The following is a 22,016-nucleotide window of genomic DNA, read 5'->3' as shown; positions in this document are numbered from 1 at the left end:
TTTTAAGTCCAAAATACATTTAAAAAATAAATAAAAATACAGATTCGGGAGAGGTGCAGGAGGGATAGACCAGCATTTTATGTATGTATGTATGTATGTATGAATGTATGTGTGTGTGTTGAAGGCCGATAATCATTTTATTACCATTTAGCCTTATAATTTTGTTTATGTTTACGCTGAACACTTTTATTGAAACTGCTGAAACTTTTATATAACTTTTGCATTATCTTAAAGTAGATGTGGATTTTACTTAAATGTGTTTGCTAGATCTGTTTTTTTTTTTTTTAAGGAGGGGCGTGATGGTGACCTCAGGCCTTGTCTACAGAATCAATGTATTTTCTCTTTATTTTATCGCAAAGCCCTTTTCGCACCTTCAAGGAGTTGTAAAGTGCTATATGTATGAACAAAGTGTCATTCGTTCAGGTTCCCTTAAATGAAATAATTGTTTCTGACAGAGGCAAAACGACGGGGGAAAATAGTGTATGAGGATTCATACCTGCAGATCGTTCCCGACATTCCACAAAGCGTTCGTATCGCCAGAAGAGCGTTCAACTCCGTGTGCGCGCACCTCATCCAGAGGAATATACGCTTCCAGATGGCTTATCCAGCAACACTGTCCTTCACAATCAACGGACCTGAAAAGACTTTCAGAGACTCGAAAGAGGCTGAACTATTTCTAAAAATTGCCCACAAATGAGGTACTGTACTTCTATTCCAACCTCAATAATAATCTGGTGAGTAAACGTCGCAGTAATGAAATGACTAATTTTTGTTAAGGGTATTGAATGAATTGCACTCCTCGGGAGAGAGAAATTTGACTTGAGTTTACTTTAATGACTATGGTAATCTTTATGTTTCTTAAATTTTTACTTATTTTTTGTTTACTATGTTTTTGTTTGTTGCGGGAATTTGGGAAAGTGTCTTCACAGAGTCTTCTACTTGCAATCTGGACATTTTTCTGACTCAATATTTCTACAACTAAAACATAATAATGCAAAAAGTATTGTTATTGGAGTAATATATCACCCACCAGACTCTGATTATGACATATTTAGAGACAAACTTGAAAACATTCTTCTCCACATAAACCTAACGAACATAAATTGTCTTATTATGGGTGATTTAAATATAGATATATCCAAGGACAATAAAACCAACAATGACTTTATTAATACTCTTTTCTCCTCATCCTTTTTCCCAAAAATCAATAAGTACACCAGAGTTGCGGAAAAAAAAAAGCAAATCCATTTTGGACAACATGATAACTAATACAGTAAATATTGAATATAAATCAGGGGTTGTATACTCAGACATTACAGACCATTATCCTATTGCATGCTATATGAAACTAAATAAAAAACCGTCAATCCCACGTACAAGGAGAAAAGTGAAAGTTGTAAACACCCAAACTTTAGCAAACCTAATCAGTCACCTTCAGACCAAAAGGTGGGACGCAGTATTCAACACCACAGATCCCGAATCTGCATATAATTCATTAATTGAAGAATTAACTGACTCAATTAGCATAACAATCCCAGAAAAAAAAATAGACAAAAAGACATTTAAAGTAAAACCTTGGATAACCAAGGGAATACTAAATTCAATCAAACAAAAGAATAAATTGTACAAAAAGTATATAAAAAAACAAATTATTTAACTTACATAAAATATAAAAACAATCTAACAAAACTATTACAAATAAGCAAACAAAATCATTTTACTACACAACTGAAGGTTGCATCTGGAGATCGAAAAAAAAAAAAGTCTTGGAGGGTGTTAAATGACATTCTCAGCCGCAGAACAAAAACTACAGTCATCCCTGATGCCTTAGAGCAGTGGTTCCCAAACTTTTTCTGCAGGGCCCCCCTTTCTAAAGATTAGAATATTTTCGAGCCCCCCCACACTGACACAAACATACAAATCCTTTGTTTCTAAACTCCACTGCGCCTTATAACATGTGGTTAATGAGAAATCTCTCTCTGAACGGTAGAATTCTGTTATCTGAAGCTGAAGGAATCTCTAGATCTGTCTATGTGTCTCTGTCTTTAGAAATGCCAAAACACATCTGTAACCTATTAAACAAAACATTATTTGATTTTGGAGGAAAAATGTCATTACTTAAGGAAAAATATTTGTGTAACAGCAGAAAACATTGGGGCATGGATGTATTAACCTTTGAAACTTTAAACAACTCTTTTAAAATAAAGTGGTTAAGTAATTTATTGAAAGGGGAAGACAATATCTGGAATGCATTTCCCAAATATATATTTGACACAATGGGAGGCATTCAATTCTTGCTAAAATGTAATTGTAAAAATGAAAAATTACCCACAAAACTTTCAAACTTTTACAATGAAGCCCTGCTGGCCTGGAAACTCCTTTATAAACATAATTTTTCTCCAACAACTTGTTTTATTTGGAATAACAGTAATGTACAATACTAGAATAAATCACTTTTTTCCCTAGATGGTATGATAATGATATTGTTTTAATCAGACAACTTTTCAATTCTCATGGACATCTTCTGACGAATGAAGAATTTCTTTTAAAATTCGGTATTACTGTTCCACCCAGAGAATATGCAATAGTGTTAGATGCCATTCCAACCAGTCTACTTCAACTGTTTAAAGGGATTTATAACATAAGTCAATTAAGAACCCAGACAATTTTTTTGGACAATGTGGATATGTGTGTTAATTCAGTTTCCAATAAACAAATAAGAAATCTTTTACAGACCACAACCTTACCTGCTGGGAGGTTTTACTGGGAATCCAAATTTGTGGACATAAAATGGGCTTATGCTTGGACTATTAGTAATAAATACTGTCTAAATAACAAAATAAAAGAGGTGTCCTTCAAAATATTGCATTGTATATATCCTACCAAAACTTTGAGTAGATTTGTTGTGGACATGGACCTGTTTTGTTCATTCTGTGGAACTCAGGAGGAAACTATTTATAATCTGTTTGTGGACTGCAGACATACTAATATGTTTTGGATTGAAGTGGGAAACTATATTGGAAATATAACTAAACTAACTGTTACATTTTTAGATAAAGACATTATTCTGGGTTACCTTAATGCAGTGCTTCTCAAATAGTGGGGCGCGCCCCCAGGGGGGGGCACGAAGCGATGCCAGGGGGGGCGCGCGGTGGTGGCGGTTTTAGGCACAGGTTTGTCCGGTGCGCAAATTTAACGTGGGGGCAGCGGTGACAGCGGCTCAGTGCTTGGAAAATAATCTGGTCCACTATTCGGTTCCTATTGTCTGTTCTGTCTGTCCGCGGCTGCGCGAGTGAGAACGAAAGGGGAGGGGTGGTGTGGGCCCTGTCTGCCAGGGGAATCGGGGCACGCGGACCACTGCTACCGCTGCCTGTTGCCCAAGATCACCGCTGCCCTTAGATTCCTAAGCTCATGCTAACAATGTCATTCTTTATGAACTATTGTAGACATTTTGATGACGTGTCTTTATTTTCCATCCATGTTTTCTTTGTCTGCCTGCGGTTTAGTTGGTTTCAGACAGACAGAAAGACAGCAGGTAATGTAGGAAAACAGCTGCACTTTTATGAGATCAGAAATAAACAATCCGTCATTTAGAAAAAAAAAATCAGCACGTTTTTACCTATTTCTTCAGACTAAAAACGTTAAATATATTGGTGCTGCTGTGTTAATGTTTCAGATCAATTTAGATTTAATATTATTTATTGATTGAATTATTTTTTTTCAGCATCAAATGGTTCAGTTGGTCAAAATGTTTCTAGTTTAAATAAGGAATGACAGATTTTTTTTTTTATTTCAGGTACTTTCAGCTTCTTTTCTGTTTTAGACTAGAACAGGGTTTCTGTGGCTAAATAAAGTTAATATTTGTTGAAAGTGGATTTATTTTGCTTTTTTCTTTTGTTAGTGTTAAAAGATACAATTTTAGGTATACAAATTTTATAGATACTGACCTGATGTATTGTCACCGCGCGAGTGTGTCTGTGTGTGTGTGTGTGTGTGTGTGGGGGGGGGGGTCAGGGGGGGCGCGAAACATTTTCTTTTCCTAGGGGGGGCCTGGCAAAAAATAATTGAGAAGCACTGCCTTAATGTCAAAGTAGACAAAGATTGTATCTTCATTACACAATTGTTTTTATTATTGGCAAAATTCCATATCCATAAAGCCAAACGGTCAAACTCCAAACCTAAATTCCAGCAGTTTCTGAGTGAAATCAATCAGTACTGTACCATTATCAAACATCTGCAAAACCAAAAAGCAATCCAACTAATTTAATTTTTGAAAGATTTAAAATTTATTAAACCCCAAAGATTTTTGAAGGAATTATTCTTTTTTCTCTTATCTTGTATATGTATATGTATATAGTTTTTGTTTTATTTCCTATATTTTTCTGCAATATGTACACATTTCAATTCCCCCTGAGACATTCACATTGTTATTGTATTATTATGTAGAGTATTTTGACACCACTAAAGTATTGCGCATCAAAACAGTAAAACCGCGCATCAAAACCCCAAATCTGTGAATCAAAATGCATAAATTGAGAACCAAAACCCACAATTTGCAACCAAAGGCCTTTCCCCAAAGCACAATCCTATTTCTCAGCTGCCGATTTGTTTTCTCGCCATTCTGAAATCCTGTTTTTGAGTTGCAGTTTTATTTTGAAACTGTCTTTTTGAGTTGCGCTTTTATTTTTTGAGTTGCGCTTTTATTTTTTGCGGTTTTGATTCTAAAACCTGTCGACACGTAAAAACAGCGACATGTCAGTCAAGGGGAGGGGAGGCGGGACATCCCTGATATCCAGAAGCTCATTGGCTACCGAATAAGACCGAGTCTTACGTCAACAGACCAGTTTAGAATGTGCCGGTAAGTTTCTCATGTTTTTCATATCTTTTACTATATTAAAAGATCAAAATTGTACTTTATTTAACCAGAGGACGCCAGCGCATTCAGATGAGGAGCTCCACCAGTAGCTGCTAGTGAAAAAAGATGTTAGAAAGTTAGATGTTGCATGAAAAACTACCACCATTGTTCTCCTGTGTTAGCATGCTAGCTAGCTCAATGCTAGCGGGGTATCCAGCTCTTCCCATGACTTTTGTGGATTAAACAAAGTACATTTTTTACCACAGTGTCAGGATCGGTCATGTAAACCTGGGAATAATTGCCCGTGGATTGTCACTAGGGTTAATCAAATAGTTTTTTAAGAAGTACATTCATGTATATATAAGGTTTTTCAATATTTCCTTAGGGATTACACAGATGGATTGAACAACAAAGCAACATATTGCTGCAAGAAAGTGTTACTTTCCTAGTTTGGGATCAAGTTAATCCCTATTTAAAATAAATAAATAAAAGAAACACAATTTTTATTTGAAGTACCAGAGCAAATTTCCCACAGGTGGGATCAATAAAGTTTTTCTGATTCTGAACTGTATTCCAAAATAATTTTCTCAACCTTAAAGATTGCAGGTTAACACAGGAAGTTACCTTTCACAATATGCAGCTACTGAGTAGCAATTAAGGTGTGTGTATGTGTGTGTATATATATATATAAATATATACACACACACACTCATTTTAACTGTCTTAAATACATTTTTCTTTGTGTGCAGGATGCTGTGGACATTGGACGACAGACTAACTTAAACCAGGCAGAGCAGGAAACTGTTGGAGTTGTTGTTCCCTCTGTGGCTTGTCCTCTCTCCTCTCAGACCTGTTCAACCCTTGTGGGACATCAGAAAACCATGGCCAAGACATTAACATTTATGTACTGATCTATGCATGTCATCACAGCAGGATGTAACAAAAACTAACAATGTGAACAGATCTCATCTGCCTTACAAAATACTGCCCCCCTTAAGAAAATAAATGGCTAATAATCACACTGGTATTTTGTAAAGCTTCATTTTTTAATGTTTGACCATTGAATGTGTTTTGTACAAAAGACTGATGGTTTTGCAAAGATCTTTGAAACACAGAGTCAAGTGCATTAGATTCTGTGAAATTCTGAACCACAATTCAGAGAAATTAAAATAACTGTTTTTAAAACTCCTTAAAAGACTTGAGGTGGAAAAGTCACTGTTTTCGTACAGGCACTAAGAAATGGGAAGCAGACAGTGTGGTCGAAATGGACAACTATTTTAAAGGCTTCTCTTTCAGTTGACAGGAGATGTCTGTGAGCCTGCTGGACAGCCTTTGCATCACACTGGGACGTCTTTGGGGCCTGCATCTGGAAAGAAACAAAAACAGCAAAGTTAATTAACCAAAAAAAGAAGAGAAAAATTAAGATTACATTTTTTTTCATTACCTTAAAGAAGATGTAGACATCCACGTCGTAGCTGCCTCAGTATTCCTGCCTTTTTTGTTATGGTATGCATAACAACGGCCCTTATAGAAAACAACAAACATTCAGCAATACACGACGCTGTCAATTTTAAAACCACCACCCAATTAAATATACTAATAATTCTATTGATGTCTAATACTGGAATAATTTAAAGTGGAATAAAACACGTTTTTGCTGGTCTGCTACAATTTACTCTGCTCTGGTTCACTCGAATACCGGACTTCTGCCAGTCTGCATAGTGCAGACGCATACATTTTGAATAATATGGCACAGCAATATTGTTTCTCTGTTCAATAATTCCCTCTGTCTGTAAACCCTGAAAAATATTGAGAAACCTTATAGGTTATAAACTATTTGATTAACCCTAGTGACAATCCACGGGCAATTATTCCCAGGTTTACATGACCGATCCTGACACTGTGGTAAAAAATGTACTTTGTTTAATCCACAAAAGTCATGGGGAAGAGCTGGATACCCCGCTAGCATTGAGCTAGCTAGCATGCTAACACAGGAGAACAATGGTGGTAGTTTTTCATGCAACATCTAACTTTCTAACATCTTTTTTCACTAGCAGCTACTGGTGGAGCTCCTCATCTGAATGCGCTGGCGTCCTCTGGTTAAATAAAGTACAATTTTGATCTTTTAATATAGTAAAAGATATGAAAAACATGAGAAACTTACCGGCACATTCTAAACTGGTCTGTTGACGTAAGACTCGGTCTTATTCGGTAGCCAATGAGCTTCTGGATATCAGGGATGTCCCGCCTCCCCTCCCCTTGACTGACATGTCGCTGTTTTTACGTGTCGACAGGTTTTAGAATCAAAACCGCAAAAAATAAAAGCGCAACTCAAAAAATAAAAGCGCAACTCAAAAAGACAGTTTCAAAATAAAACTGCAACTCAAAAACAGGATTTCAGAATGGCGAGAAAACAAATCGGCAGCTGAGAAATAGGATTGTGCTTTGGGGAAAGGCCTTTGGTTGCAAATTGTGGGTTTTGGTTCTCAATTTATGCATTTTGATTCACAGATTTGGGGTTTTGATGCGCGGTTTTACTGTTTTGATGCGCAATACTTTAGTGGTGTCAAAATACTCTACATAATAATACAATAACAATGTGAATGTCTCAGGGGGAATTGAAATGTGTACATATTGCAGAAAAATATAGGAAATAAAACAAAAACTATATACATATACATATACAAGATAAGAGAAAAAAGAATAATTCCTTCAAAAATCTTTGGGGTTTAATAAATTTTAAATCTTTCAAAAATTAAATTAGTTGGATTGCTTTTTGGTTTTGCAGATGTTTGATAATGGTACAGTACTGATTGATTTCACTCAGAAACTGCTGGAATTTAGGTTTGGAGTTTGACCGTTTGGCTTTATGGATATGGAATTTTGCCAATAATAAAAACAATTGTGTAATGAAGATACAATCTTTGTCTACTTTGACATTAAGGCAGTGCTTCTCAATTATTTTTTGCCAGGCCCCCCCTAGGAAAAGAAAATGTTTCGCGCCCCCCCTGACCCCCCCCCCCACACACACACACACACACACACAGACACACTCGCGCGGTGACAATACATCAGGTCAGTATCTATAAAATTTGTATACCTAAAATTGTATCTTTTAACACTAACAAAAGAAAAAAGCAAAATAAATCCACTTTCAACAAATATTAACTTTATTTAGCCACAGAAACCCTGTTCTAGTCTAAAACAGAAAAGAAGCTGAAAGTACCTGAAATAAAAAAAAAATCTGTCATTCCTTATTTAAACTAGAAACATTTTGACCAACTGAACCATTTGATGCTGAAAAAAAATAATTCAATCAATAAATAATATTAAATCTAAATTGATCTGAAACATTAACACAGCAGCACCAATATATTTAACGTTTTTAGTCTGAAGAAATAGGTAAAAACGTGCTGATTTTTTTTTTCTAAATGACGGATTGTTTATTTCTGATCTCATAAAAGTGCAGCTGTTTTCCTACATTACCTGCTGTCTTTCTGTCTGTCTGAAACCAACTAAACCGCAGGCAGACAAAGAAAACATGGATGGAAAATAAAGACACGTCATCAAAATGTCTACAATAGTTCATAAAGAATGACATTGTTAGCATGAGCTTAGGAATCTAAGGGCAGCGGTGATCTTGGGCAACAGGCAGCGGTAGCAGTGGTCCGCGTGCCCCGATTCCCCTGGCAGACAGGGCCCACACCACCCCTCCCCTTTCGTTCTCACTCGCGCAGCCGCGGACAGACAGAACAGACAATAGGAACCGAATAGTGGACCAGATTATTTTCCAAGCACTGAGCCGCTGTCACCGCTGCCCCCACGTTAAATTTGCGCACCGGACAAACCTGTGCCTAAAACCGCCACCACCGCGCGCCCCCCTGGCATCGCTTCGTGCCCCCCCCTGGGGGCGCGCCCCACTATTTGAGAAGCACTGCATTAAGGTAACCCAGAATAATGTCTTTATCTAAAATGTAACAGTTAGTTTAGTTATATTTCCAATATAGTTTCCCACTTCAATCCAAAACATATTAGTATGTCTGCAGTCCACAAACAGATTATAAATAGTTTCCTCCTGAGTTCCACAGAATGAACAAAACAGGTCCATGTCCACAACAAATCTACTCAAAGTTTTGGTAGGATATATACAATGCAATATTTTGAAGGACACCTCTTTTATTTTGTTATTTAGACAGTATTTATTACTAATAGTCCAAGCATAAGCCCATTTTATGTCCACAAATTTGGATTCCCAGTAAAACCTCCCAGCAGGTAAGGTTGTGGTCTGTAAAAGATTTCTTATTTGTTTATTGGAAACTGAATTAACACACATATCCACATTGTCCAAAAAAATTGTCTGGGTTCTTAATTGACTTATGTTATAAATCCCTTTAAACAGTTGAAGTAGACTGGTTGGAATGGCATCTAACACTATTGCATATTCTCTGGGTGGAACAGTAATACCGAATTTTAAAAGAAATTCTTCATTCGTCAGAAGATGTCCATGAGAATTGAAAAGTTGTCTGATTAAAACAATATCATTATCATACCATCTAGGGAAAAAAGTGATTTATTCTAGTATTGTACATTACTGTTATTCCAAATAAAACAAGTTGTTGGAGAAAAATTATGTTTATAAAGGAGTTTCCAGGCCAGCAGGGCTTCATTGTAAAGTTTGAAAGTTTTGTGGGTAATTTTTCATTTTTACAATTACATTTTAGCAAGAATTGAATGCCTCCCATTGTGTCAAATATATATTTGGGAAATGCATTCCAGATATTGTCTTCCCCTTTCAATAAATTACTTAACCACTTTATTTTAAAAGAGTTGTTTAAAGTTTCAAAGGTTAATACATCCATGCCCAATGTTTTCTGCTGTTACACAAATATTTTTCCTTAAGTAATGACATTTTTCCTCCAAAATCAAATAATGTTTTGTTTAATAGGTTACAGATGTGTTTTGGCATTTCTAAAGACAGAGACACATAGACAGATCTAGAGATTCCTTCAGCTTCAGATAACAGAATTCTACCGTTCAGAGAGAGATTTCTCATTAACCACATGTTATAAGGCGCAGTGGAGTTTAGAAACAAAGGATTTGTATGTTTGTGTCAGTGTGGGGGGGCTCGAAAATATTCTAATCTTTAGAAAGGGGGGCCCTGCAGAAAAAGTTTGGGAACCACTGCTCTAAGGCATCAGGGATGACTGTAGTTTTTGTTCTGCGGCTGAGAATGTCATTTAACACCCTCCAAGACTTTTTTTTTTTTTCGATCTCCAGATGCAACCTTCAGTTGTGTAGTAAAATGATTTTGTTTGCTTATTTGTAATAGTTTTGTTAGATTGTTTTTATATTTTATGTAAGTTAAATAATTTGTTTTTTTATATACTTTTTGTACAATTTATTCTTTTGTTTGATTGAATTTAGTATTCCCTTGGTTATCCAAGGTTTTACTTTAAATGTCTTTTTGTCTAATTTTTTTTTTTTCTGGGATTGTTATGCTAATTGAGTCAGTTAATTCTTCAATTAATGAATTATATGCAGATTCGGGATCTGTGGTGTTGAATACTGCGTCCCACCTTTTGGTCTGAAGGTGACTGATTAGGTTTGCTAAAGTTTGGGTGTTTACAACTTTCACTTTTCTCCTTGTACGTGGGATTGACGGTTTTTTATTTAGTTTCATATAGCATGCAATAGGATAATGGTCTGTAATGTCTGAGTATACAACCCCTGATTTATATTCAATATTTACTGTATTAGTTATCATGTTGTCCAAATGGATTTGCTTTTTTTTTTCCGCAACTCTGGTGTACTTATTGATTTTTGGGAAAAAGGATGAGGAGAAAAGAGTATTAATAAAGTCATTGTTGGTTTTATTGTCCTTGGATATATCTATATTTAAATCACCCATAATAAGACAATTTATGTTCGTTAGGTTTATGTGGAGAAGAATGTTTTCAAGTTTGTCTCTAAATATGTCATAATCAGAGTCTGGTGGGTGATATATTACTCCAATAACAATACTTTTTGCATTATTATGTTTTAGTTGTAGAAATATTGAGTCAGAAAAATGTCCAGATTGCAAGTAGAAGACTCTGTGAAGACACTTTCCCAAATTCCCGCAACAAACAAAAACATAGTAAACAAAAAATAAGTAAAAATTTAAGAAACATAAAGATTACCATAGTCATTAAAGTAAACTCAAGTCAAATTTCTCTCTCCCGAGGAGTGCAATTCATTCAATACCCTTAACAAAAATTAGTCATTCATTACTGCGACGTTTACTCACCAGATTATTATTGAGGTTGGAATAGAAGTACAGTACCTCATTTGTGGGCAATTTTTAGAAATAGTTCAGCCTCTTTCGAGTCTCTGAAAGTCTTTTCAGGTCCGTTGATTGTGAAGGACAGTGTTGCTGGATAAGCCATCTGGAAGCGTATATTCCTCTGGATGAGGTGCGCGCACACGGAGTTGAACGCTCTTCTGGCGATACGAACGCTTTGTGGAATGTCGGGAACGATCTGCAGGTATGAATCCTCATACACTATTTTCCCCCGTCGTTTTGCCTCTGTCAGAAACAATTATTTCATTTAAGGGAACCTGAACGAATGACACTTTGTTCATACATATAGCACTTTACAACTCCTTGAAGGTGCGAAAAGGGCTTTGCGATAAAATAAAGAGAAAATACATTGATTCTGTAGACAAGGCCTGAGGTCACCATCACGCCCCTCCTTAAAAAAAAAAAAACAGATCTAGCAAACACATTTAAGTAAAATCCACATCTACTTTAAGATAATGCAAAAGTTATATAAAAGTTTCAGCAGTTTCAATAAAAGTGTTCAGCGTAAACATAAACAAAATTATAAGCTAAATGGTAATAAAATGATTATCGGCCTTCAACACACACACATACATTCATACATACATACATACATACATAAAATGCTGGTCTATCCCTCCTGCACCTCTCCCGATCTGTATTTTTATTTATTTTTTAAATGTATTTTGGACTTAAACACTGTCCACATAACCTAACCTGACAGAATCAAATTTAAAAGGATTTATGCTAAAGGAACAAGCAAAAACGGGAATAGAAAAGCATGAAACCTAAAAAAACGTTAACCTTAATGTTTACACAGCCCTTAGGTGGATGCCTTCCGGTTCCAAGGTGGGTTCCTAACAACAAATCAACGAACCATCACATTTTGTCACTGATCAACTCAACAAGAAAACTTAATTGTCAGAGACTTTATCTACCAGGAGCTAAAAGGGATAAAAAAAAAAACTTCAACATCAGTCACCAGGTAATGTTTACACAGCCCTTAGGTGGATGCATTCCGTTTCAAGGTGGGTAGCTAACAACAAATCAACGAACCATCACATTTTGTCATTGATCAACTCGAGAACAAGAAAACTTAATTTTTCAGAGACTTTATCCACCAGGAGCTAAAAGGGATTAAAAAAAAAACTTCAACATCAGTCACCAGGTAAGTTTGGAGGATGTTGGGGCTTTATTTTTACATTATCCAGCAGTTCTGTGCAGCTGCGCAATTAACTCACGTTATCGTTTTGTTTCATTGTTTTGGTAACACATATTTAGTGCGTTCTGCATTTTTCGGTTTATTACAGCATAAAAACTGCTGTTTATCTGTTATAGACAGTCAGGTAGTCTGAGTTTTACAACGAGTGTGTCAGGAAATAAAGGTTCTCATCTATAAATGACAAACAAAATAAATGTACTAATTTTAAAATTATGAACATACAAAATAATACAAAAAGAAGTGTATTAAAGGCTTATATTTCCACTTATTCTCAAATTAGTGTTCACATTTTATTATTTATAAATAGGTACATTTATTTCTCATTTATATTTTGCAGTTTTAGTTTACATAATGATGATGTTTTGCACAGTTCCATCTCAGCCGACAGTTTCTTCTGCTCTCAAAAAGTATTAAAAAGTATTGGAGTAATAAAAAAAAAACAGTGTCTGCATAATGAAATATGACCTTATGCAAATATACAATCAAACAATAAATCTCTCATAAATATATAAAAAGATCATGAAATTGTGAAAAACCTGCACACAGATTTTAAACGAGCCAATATATTATTATTCTGCTATAGATATTTTATTGGCTTTATCAGTGATTATTCTATAATAATAATTCTTGTTTTTTATCTGCAGAAGAAACTCCTGTCACCACATCTACTGTTGAAAGGGAAACATTTGACTGTTTTTCTTTTAACTGTTTGCTTTTATTGTAGCTCTGTATCTTATGTTCCAGAGGCTCCAAGAGAGGCGTGTATGGAAGAGAAGCAGGCTGGATCCAAAATTCGCCCAAACTTAAATCCAGTTGATCCAGCTGAATGACCAACCACACTCTCTGATCCAGTAAGAATGGATTTGGTGCAAAGAGGTCCTTTTCAGACCGATAAAGACTATGACTTTCCAAACTCACCCTCATTGAGCTGTTGTGTTCTTTATGTTGGATTGTTTTATTGTCATTTGATTTGCTATTAAGTTGCTGCTTTTACAGGGATTCAAAATAGGTTGGCAGTGGATTTTGTTGTGGAGAATGCTGTCACCTTGTGGATGAAATGTGCAAAAGCTGCAGGGCTGTTTTTTACACAATCACTTATAGCCACTGAAGAGATTGAATTATTTGAATTATCGGTTTTCTTTCGTCTTAATCACAAATGTAACTTTACCAAAAAGGTTGTATTTCTTTTCTGTTTTGGGCGAATAAATTGGCTCGTCCGCACTTACATTTAAGCTCAACTACAGACTAAACCTAGGCAGTCCTAATCCTCCCAGGAATTTTGGTCTTTGCAAAAAAACTTTTTTAATTCTGGGTGTTTTTTTATTCCAAATAAATGATGAGACAAGAGAATCGATTTTTTTTTTAAAAACTTTTAATGAATTATAATAGGGATGCATTGGAAAAGGAATAAATATTTTGGCAATACGTTCATTCTAACTATATTTACACGACCAGCTAATGAGATGGGTACATTACCTAGACGCTTAAATTGTTTGTTGGTAAAGATTCAGAAAATTTTGTTTAAAAAGTCCAGATATATCTTTTGTTATGTTAATGCCAAGGTATCTGAAATTGTTCGAAACTGAAAATCTTATTCTGGGTTAATAAAAACAAGAAATCTAAAGCATACTTGGAATGTTCAACAGCAAAAAATATATATATATTAAAAGATTAGTATAGTATTAAAAACCTCCATAGATTTAAATCTGTGTGGGTTCTGAGGTGTCTGACATGACATGGCACAATGATAGAATAGCTAATTCTGATCCTTGAGTTAAAATGTATGTGTTTATGGTAAAGGAGCAACCATAAACTTCGGAACTTTTGATTTACGACCTTGCTCCTCAACCTTATTAGGAAGTCAGACTCCAGACAGAGGATTTAAATAAAGGCCTCCCCATTCTACTTCAGGCTTTCCCCAGGACAACAGATTGGAGCACAAGATGGAAGATCTTAGCATTATTCACGAAAGAAATTTAGACGGGACAACTTTTACCCCTTCATTTTTTTCTGCAGATCTTAAGGACCTCCAAGGTTTTGGTTCACCTGAACCTGGCTCAGGGAAGAGGTGTTTTTGCCTCTGTGGAGGACAATACCTGTGCTGTGAAGGCATCAATAGAAACCTAACCAGTTTCCAAGATGAAAAGATGATAGAAGATGTCACATCTTCAACTGAAGGCACTCCAACAGCAGACAAACCTGCGAAGATTGACAAAGCCGTGCAGACAGACAGTGATGAAAAATTCACTTTGAAGACAAAAAACCAGAGACCACTTTCAATAAACCATAACATGCAACCCAACCAGGTAATGTATTGTTTTGTTTTTTTTACTTTTCAAGCAATTTTGATTCATTATTCTTTAATGAATAATTAATGCAATTACACATGAAATTTCCCTAACGTCTTTATATCTTTTACAGATGGAAATCTATGGGGAACATGCGATACCTTACAGTCATGTTGGAGTCATTTATATCGGCAGTTCTTCTGATGAGGACGACGATGACATGAAGGAAGATGGCGCTGATGTGGACCGGACCTCCCCCCCAGAATGACATGTTATTTTCGTTACTTTTCAAGCCACATATAAGCTCTTTATAAAAGTAATAGCAATCATTAATTGTAATCAATATATGTAACCAACGTAGTTCGACACGTGTGCATCACATGAGAAAATGTAGAAAAATATTATATCATCATCTTTGAGTTGTCTTTACATTTTAAGAAATGTTTTAATCTCTATTTTTGATATATCTGGTAAGCCCACATATGACCGGGAAAACTCACCGTTTTGTAACAAAGCCATGTAAACACGTGAAGCTTGTAAACATTAAATCTCAAGGTTCCAAAAGTCCTGAAAAGCTGTGTCCGAATTCCCTCCCTAATTGATAACTATAACGGCATACAGTGCTGCACAATTTAGTGTTTATAGTTTTTAAAAGCAATTAAATGCGTGCGTTGTAGACCGCATAGCTTCTGATTTCCGGTTCCTGCAGCTTGACAAGAAAAACAGAATGGTGCAATACTGCCACCACCTGGTGTGGAGGTAACTGCTCCTGTCTTAAAACTGATTTTCCAAAAAGCGAGCTGAGACACAACTTTTTATTTTTTTTTAAAGCAAAAACAAACAACAAAAAAAGAAACCAAAAAATAAATAAAAGGTATTTAATAATAATCTAAAGTCTTACAGTTGCAACAGGTTTTTTTTTTAAAAAAAAAAAAGAAAGACATAAAACATAATCAAACGTCCCAGCTACCTGAAATTACACTTATCTTGTCTTTAACAATTAGTGCAGCCTTCTGTCTTACTGTTGATCTGTAATGTTGTTTTTTATTGTAAATGTTTGATGTTATTTGTGTTGTGATTAATCAGTTGTTACGCATACCAAAAAAGTAAATGAGGCACAATTTTGACCAAAATTGTTTTATTTGTTCATCTAATTTTTGTGTGAAGTCAAAGTCACATTTCAACAGAAAAATATTAAGAATATAACAATTATATTTAATTAGATTTTAAGAATATGTGGGAACACTAAATTTTTCCATACTATTTGCACATTATACATTATTTACATACCAAACATTAATTCACTCTTCAAAACAAAAAAGTCCTTGACAATTTGCCAAAACACGGCAGTTAAGCCAGATCTGATTCACACTGCCCATCAGTGTGAGCGGCACGAGAGAGTCCCTGATGTGAAAGGACTTTATCCTACAGATCACTCTTTCCACCATAATTCTGAGGCGGGGCATGACTGCGTTTGTTCCGTTTCCTCCTTGCTGATGGAGCTGAACGCTTAAAAGGTGGCATGATGAGCTTAGATCCAATGTCAGTAATGAGGTCTTGAACGAGGAACTCTTTGTCCGCCATGACATCGACTCCTGGCTCCAGCAAAGGAACTTGGCTTCTAAGTCATGGAAAGCCTCATCCAGAGCACCTGTGAAGATAAAGAAATTAAAAATCAGTATTAAAACATTTGCTACCTTTCACCACAACACAGTAATCATGATTTGAAAAGTATGTTAAGTATTTAATTACAAAAAGGTTTCATTTATTTTTGTTAAAGAAAATACAAAATGACAAAATACTCTAAATTAATTAAATACATGTAATTAAAATAGGTGAGAGCATGAACAGCTTTTATTATCAGTGATGAAAGTCAGGCAAGGAAAAAATCCCTGAACTTTTCTTTGAGCGATATGGCGGGCACAGAGCGAAATTTTGGAAAAATACGTGGTCTTAGATGCATTCTGGTGCATTCTGGCAGCTAGTTATTCACTTCTTTATCAAGAAACTAAGACTAATTGGAGCATCATGATTTGTCATTCAAACCCCTAGTTTGACTCTCCATTAAGGACTTGCTGGTCCTAAAAAAGAATTTGGAAAATTGCTCAAAGTAACACAATCCTACAATCTACGCTTTTCCTTAAAGCTGCAAAACATACAATTGCTAAAATATAGTAACATCAAAGCCCCAAATGGCAAAAAGAACACCAGTAACTATGATATTCTATGAAAATACCTCAGTTATTTATACATTATTTCTGCTTTAGAAATGACTGATGTACAACATCCACTTGCACTGTTTTCTCAAACTATAATTACATCAAAATATGGGATCTGCTTTAAACTATAATTCTATAACATAATACATCAATTCTTTAACACCAATACTAAGTAATCTGGGAAATATCAAAACAAACATACAAACTAAACTAAACATTGTAAACATTATTTTTTAAGGGAGTGCGGGTCCAAACCATCAAATACTTATAATTAATGTTAACTATACTGAACTAAATCATGGTAATTAGGAAATACAAATAAATTAGGTAGAGAAATGTATTCAAAATAAAAACTGAAACTCAAAACTAAAATTGAAATTATTTCAAAATGTGGTTTTGAGATTATTTTACACAAAAAAGTATTTGACCTACACTACCTTAAAAATCTTTTTTTTTTTCAGCCAAGACCACTTCAATTTGTTTTTTATCGTCTTCTCACAACTCAGGTCGTGACCACGCTCAATAATGACGATGCCTGCCATTATTTTAACACAAATTTGATCGCAAACTCTTCAGATGTGTTTGTGAAAGTTTAGCGTGGGTCCGCCAGTTTTGGTCTCTAGGGAAGCAAGTCACGCTTGACATGTACCGTAGAAAAGCTGAGGGAGCCTTTATAAGAAGCAGGAGGAGATGGATGGAGGAAGGAGAGCAGAATACTGCATATTTCTTTCGCCTTGAAAGACAAAATGCTAAAAATAATTCAATACAAAAATTAAATATTGATGGGAATGTTACAGATAATCCTAAAAAAATAGCCAATTACTGCTCTGACTTCTACACTAAACTTTATGAATCTAAATATTGTGAAGAAACTTCTAATCTCTTCTTACAATCTCTCACAGACACCAAGGTAATTGAGTCTGATTTGAAGGAATTCTGTGATAAACCACTATTGCTACATGAAGTTATATCAGCTATTGAACACCTCAAATTAAATAAATCTCCAGGCACAGACGGCTTAACCTCTGAATTCTATAAAACATTCTCCCAACAACTTTCTCCTTTCCTCCACCATTTATTCCTGGAGAGCTTGAACAACAACTTCCTTCCTCCTACTTCAACCCAGGGCCTTATAACATTAATACCCAAACCTAAAAAGGATTTACTCCTCATTGACAATTGGCGTCCAATCTGCCTGCTTAACAATGATTATAAAATACTTGCCTTAATCTTCGCTGAAAGGTTAAAAAAGGTTTTGGATAATATAATAGATGAGACTCAGTCTGGCTTCATGACAAATAGACACATATCAAATAATATCAGATTAGTACTTGATTTAATTGATTATTCAGATTATTGTCCCGACGAAAGCTTTATCCTTTTTCTCGATTTTTACAAAGCCTTTGACACAATTGAACACAACTTCATCCTCCATGCGATAGAAAAATTTGGTGTTGGTCCATTCTTTAGAGGAGCTGTTAAAACCATGTATGCAGGAGGAAATTGTTCTATCAAACTTCATGCTGGGACTTCTCCTCGATTTTTATTAAAAAGAGGAGTCAGGCAGGGATGCCCTATTTCCCCTTATTTATTCCTCCTCTGCACCCAGCTCCTCACTGACTCTATAAAACTCAGCTCACTAAAAGGTATTTCAATAGCAGACCACACAGTCACTATCAGCCAACTAGCTGATGATACCACCCTCTTTCTAAAAGATCATTCTCAGGTACCGTTAGCCATTAATCTGATTAATAATTTTTCCGTTGCATCTGGACTCTGTTTAAACATAAAAAAATGTGAATTGTTTGCTCTTAAACACTGCGACGTCCTCTCTATCTGTAATATTCCAGTGAAAGAGTCCATTACCTACCTAGGAATTACTTTCTCTAAAGATAAAAAAGCCAGATGCCAATTAAATTTTGACCCAATTATTAATAAAACACAGACAAAGCTGAACCAGTGGCTCCAGAGAGATTTATCATTGAGAGGCAGAGTTTTGCTAACTAAAGCTGAGGGAATTTCTCGCCTAACGTACGCAGCTTTATCCCTCAATGTTGACAAAAAAGTCCTGAAAACCATTGACAAAATTCTATTTAACTTTATTTGGAGGAACAAAAATCATTACATTAAAAAAACTGTTGTAATGAACACTTATGATAAGGGTGGTCTTAACTTTCTAGACTTTTGCACATTAAATAATACATTTAAAATTAATTGGCTAAGATATTTTATGAAGAATCCAACTTCAATCTGGAATTTATACCAAATTACATTTTCTCCAAATTAGGAGGCATAAACTTTCTTTTATTCTGTAACTATAATGTACAAAAGATCCCAATTAAGCTTTCTTCCTTCCATAAACAAATGTTACTGTCCTGGTCACTCATCTACAAACACAATTTTTCTCCTCACAGATACTACATATGGAACAATAAAGACATTACTTATAGACATAAATCTTTATTTTATCCATCTTGGTTTAATCAAAACATCCTTTTGGTTCATCAGCTGTTTAATTCAAACGGAGCTTTAATGTCACATGAAGAATTCTGCTTCAAATACTCCATCAAAATACCAAAAACCGAATTTAACTTTGTTTTGAAAGCAATTCCTAAATGTATTATTACATTATTCAAAAGTTCATCATTACAAAGTCCAACTTTATTGCCAATTGATCCGACTAAAATAGAAATAGGCCAAATTTGTTTTTCTTCTTCACGTAACACAAATCGCCGTATACGCTCACTCTTCCAGAAGGATGTTGTCTCCATTCCTTACGTAGTTTCTTTTTGGAATAATTTAGTTTATCATTTAGAATGGAAAAAGATTTGGAATTTACCAGCAAAATACTTTTTAACCAATAAAGTGAAAGAAATCTCATTCAAACTAATCCATAAATTCTATCCAACCAAACTATATCTACAAAGGTTCAAGGAAGATATTGATGTTACTTGCTCTTTTTGTCAAGAATACCCTGAAGATACTGTACATTTATTTTGGTCATGTCCCTTTTCCACCACTCTCTGGTCTGAAGTTTGTCATTTCATTTCTGCCCACATTGACCCTGACTTCCGCCTGTACTTAGAAAATGTTATGTTTGGCATCACCCACTGTCCATCTCATAAAAAAGAACAGTTGTACCTCATTAACCTTTTGTTGTTTTATGCAAATGGCACATTCATAAATCAAAAGTAACGAATCATACCCCTCATTTCTCAGTCTTTATTAATGAGTTCAAACAATACATTAAGACAATAAGAAACTCTGATAATAAGAACGCCATCAAAACATTAGATCTGTGTATTAGTTTCAATCTTTATGCATAAAATGTATAAACCCCCTGGCTTGTTTCTTCGTTGTTCAATGTTCAACATTATTTTGTATTGATTTTTTACATTCAATAAAGTTTGAAAAAAAAAAAGCAAGTCACGCTGACCACGTGGTGCAGACAGAGCCAATCAGACCCGTCGACGCATCCGAAAGCAACTAAAACGTCCCGTTATTGGTCAATTAGGCCGGGAAGACGAAAGATGGCCACGACCATTGAGGAAGCGATCTGCGGAGAAATATAGAAAATAAAGCTAAAATTAGCTGATTTCAGACCATTTTCTAATCCGGAAAGCGATTTGTCCGTAGAGATCAGGTCTTTATTTCCCGGAAAGTACGTTCGGTTTGCTCAAAAACCCGGATTTCCGGGAATTCCCGGAAGACTTTCATCACTGATTATAAACATTAATTTGTTCAGGTAGAAATGCATTTATCCAATAACGGTACACATAGTTGACTAACGTTAACCAAACACATTATGAACAACCTTACCTGCAGGTGGGTGTGTCACGTAGTCCTGATCCATTTACTGCCTTAGCTTAGCCACCATGTTGCTATCTTCACAGCATAGCTGCATAGCCCGATGTTTGAGGTTCTGTCATATAATGACTCCATTCTCAAAGGAGCAGTAAAGTTTTTCCAAGGGAAAAGGCTCGGGACAACACCACTCTTCGGGCGACGAACGACGCAGCCGCACCACAATCCGGAGCGAAATTGCCGGCAGCAGAGCAGAGGGTGCCACCTGTGTTTACATTAAACTATGCCCTTCCTCTCTTCGGATCGCCTATATCATTTGGGTTTGAGGTTTGGATCCACAGGAAAATAATGAAATGAAAAGTAGGGCTGTTTTTGGTTGGAAGACGAACAGCCTGGAACACCACAGAAACTGCAATTCTTCCACTCTGCCATTCTTCATATGTGTCGCTATGCTAACAGGAAGTTGTTTTACGTTCCTGCAGCTTGACAAGAAAAACAGAATGGTGTAATACTGCCACCACCTGGTGTGGAGGTATTGCAGCAACTGCTCCTGTATTAAAACTGATTTTCCAAAAAGCGAGCTGAGACACAACTTTTTATTTTTTGAAAGCAAAAACAAACAACAAAAAAAGAAACCAAAAAATAAATAAAAGGTATTTAATAATAATCTAAAGTCTTACAGTTGCAACAGGTTTTTTTTTTAAAAAAAAAAGAAAGACATAAAACATAATCAAACGTCCCAGCTAAAAAGAAAAAGTCGCTGTAAAGTTTACTTACCTTGACTCATGCCTTGCTGGAGTGAAAAATGGTTGAAAGAAAAAAAAAACAACAAGAAAAAAAAACACATCAACTCCATCATTGTTTTATTGAGTTTCACAGGCAAGCTTACTGTAACACAAGCAACCGTGAAAAGACAAAAGCATTTTTTTTTTACAAAAACAACAATATTTCACACACTCAAAGCGTCACAGGAACAGGCTGGACTGCGAATAGTAGTCGCAAACTCCACAGCGCGAGGGGTATGAAAATAAATAAATAAATAGATTGATGCCCCCCCCAATCCCCTCCACCCTCTGGGGGATCATGCAGACCCCAAAGCACATGCCCACCTGAGCGAGTGGGAGGGGTAAGGAAAATGAAGATAGGAAAATAAAAAAGCATAGCCTCGTGGGGTCATTTGCACTCCCTAAAACAGCGGAGTGAACGCTTTTTTTTTTTAATAATACGGGTTCGAATGCACGCGAAAGCACAGCGCGAGGGGTATGAAAATAAATTTTTTAAAAAAAATTGATCCCCCCCCCTTCCCCCT

The 22,016-nt window shown here is 35.6% G+C and overlaps 4 long non-coding RNA genes across 6 annotated transcripts; 2 read left to right on the top strand and 2 right to left on the bottom strand.

Moving 5' to 3' along the window:
* Window positions 1-4,804: 4,804 nt before the first annotated feature.
* Window positions 4,805-5,875, top strand: LOC111947683. Its single transcript, XR_002873558.1, has 2 exons — window positions 4,805-4,858; window positions 5,605-5,875. It is a non-coding gene; the product is annotated as an uncharacterized LOC111947683 (long non-coding RNA).
* Window positions 5,876-5,880: 5 nt separating this feature from the next.
* Window positions 5,881-7,072, bottom strand: LOC111947682. The gene is made up of 3 exons (XR_002873557.1): window positions 7,020-7,072; window positions 6,300-6,379; window positions 5,881-6,221 (listed from the first exon to the last, which is right to left on the bottom strand). It is a non-coding gene; the product is annotated as an uncharacterized LOC111947682 (long non-coding RNA).
* Window positions 7,073-10,649: 3,577 nt separating this feature from the next.
* Window positions 10,650-22,016, bottom strand: LOC101170150. 3 transcript variants are annotated; one of them, XR_002873556.1, is made up of 5 exons: window positions 20,723-22,016; window positions 15,185-16,335; window positions 14,846-14,936; window positions 14,493-14,595; window positions 10,650-11,586 (listed from the first exon to the last, which is right to left on the bottom strand). It is a non-coding gene; the product is annotated as an uncharacterized LOC101170150 (long non-coding RNA). The 3 variants fall into 3 exon arrangements; XR_177643.4 differs by lacking the exon at window positions 10,650-11,586 and having other exon boundaries at window positions 13,518-14,595; window positions 20,723-22,015; XR_911727.3 differs by lacking the exon at window positions 10,650-11,586 and having other exon boundaries at window positions 13,518-14,595; window positions 14,851-14,936; window positions 20,723-22,015.
* Window positions 14,481-15,251, top strand: LOC105357936. Its single transcript, XR_911726.3, has 2 exons — window positions 14,481-14,702; window positions 14,818-15,251. It is a non-coding gene; the product is annotated as an uncharacterized LOC105357936 (long non-coding RNA).

Source organism: Oryzias latipes, chromosome 7, assembly GCF_002234675.1.
Source record: "Oryzias latipes chromosome 7, ASM223467v1".
Taxonomy (NCBI): domain Eukaryota; kingdom Metazoa; phylum Chordata; class Actinopteri; order Beloniformes; family Adrianichthyidae; genus Oryzias; species Oryzias latipes.
This window is presented reverse-complemented; position numbering and strand designations above follow the sequence as displayed.